At 36.4% G+C, this 1,616-nt stretch overlaps 1 protein-coding gene across 16 annotated transcripts in view; it reads right to left on the bottom strand.

The window, feature by feature from the left end:
- Nucleotides 1-1,616, bottom strand: part of LOC106871424 (poly(rC)-binding protein 3) — a 388,844-nt gene that overhangs the window by 284,698 nt on the left and 102,530 nt on the right. The window lies entirely within an intron of this gene.

The following is a 1,616-nucleotide window of genomic DNA, read 5'->3' as shown; positions in this document are numbered from 1 at the left end:
TTTACGTGTCACCCGCATGAATATATATATATATATATATAAAATTTATTAATAAGGGTAGAAATTGATATTAATCAATTAAAACCAGTGGTCTAGCATATTAAAAAAATCCGAAGATTAAAATTATATTACATACAAAAATGAGAGGAATCTCCAGCAAAAGTGGACTCCTATATGCTAGAAATAGATGCCGAATCATTTAACCACGAAAAATATGTTCTCAGTAAAAATTTAGCGACACAACAGACTGTAAAAGGGCAAGACGTTTTGTGTCTAGTTCTGGAAATTATATTTTATAAACCGACAGACTATGCTGATGATCCTGCAGATATTTACTTACGTAAATTTTAACAGGTGAAACCATGGTATGTAGGTTAATCGGTTTTTAAAAAATTTTATTTAGTATTTTTTCACTTGTCTTGCCCTTTTACAGTCTGTTGTGTCGCTAAATTTTTACTGAGAACATATTTTTTGTGGTTAGATGATTCGGCATCTATTTCTAGCATATAGGAGTCCACTTTCGCTGGTCATTCCTCTTATTTTTGTATATATATATCTATGTGTGTGTGTGTGTGTGTGTGTGTGTGTGTAATATAATATATATGCACACATGCATACACATACACTTATATATGTAATATAATATACAGGGTGGTCCAAAAGTAGGTTTACAGTTATCACATAGGTACTTTAAATATCTTTTAAAACATTTTACTACATTTAAATTTCTATTTTACAAACTGAAAAGGGAGTTTGACAAAATTAACTAAATTAGAATAGAAAAATGGTTTCGTATTTTTTTTATAATTAAGATCTAAACTGTCAATATATGAATGTGAAAGAGATAGTTGAATAACTGTAAACCTCCATGTTGAGTTTGAGGCTGTGTGAAAAGTTGAATGGAGGCATAACGTTGTCATCACTAGTGATCACTCCAAACACCATGACGTTGACTGGATGTTTGATTTTTATCACTTTCGGTATATGTCCTCAGATTGACACCCAAACACTCTGAAATGTTCATATTGGAGCTTCCAGTGTGAAAGCCAAGCAGTACAGCATGTCATTTCCAAATTTTTGGCAGGGTGAATTGCATCATGGTGCTCTCTTTCCCACAGACAGTGCCCAACTGACCCTACTATACTGAGTAGTTGACAAAATCAAAAACAAACAATGCGCATGTGCAAGATTAAAAATATAAAATGGCAACAATTTACTCATCGCACCCTGTATATATAAAATATGATATAAAATAATGTAATATATATAGATATATTAGCGAAATCGGGATAGCACCTGTGCCCAGCGTCGCCTTGCTGGCACTTGTGCCCGTGACATGTGTAAGGATTTTCGAGCGAGATTGTTGCCAGTGCCCCTGGACTGGCTCTTGTGCAGGTGGTACATAAAATACACCATTTTGAGCGTGGCCGTTGCCAGTATCGCCTGACTGGCCTTCGTAGGATTTTCGAGCGAGATCGTTGCCAGTGCCCCTGGACTGGCTCTTGTGCAGGTGGCACATAAAATACACCATTCTGAGCGTGGCCATTGCCAGTACTGCCTGACTGGCCTTCGTGCGGGTGACACGTAAAAGCACCCACTACACTCTCTGAGTGGTT

This window comes from Octopus bimaculoides, chromosome 17, assembly GCF_001194135.2.
Source record: "Octopus bimaculoides isolate UCB-OBI-ISO-001 chromosome 17, ASM119413v2, whole genome shotgun sequence".
Lineage (NCBI taxonomy): Eukaryota > Metazoa > Mollusca > Cephalopoda > Octopoda > Octopodidae > Octopus > Octopus bimaculoides.
This window is presented reverse-complemented; position numbering and strand designations above follow the sequence as displayed.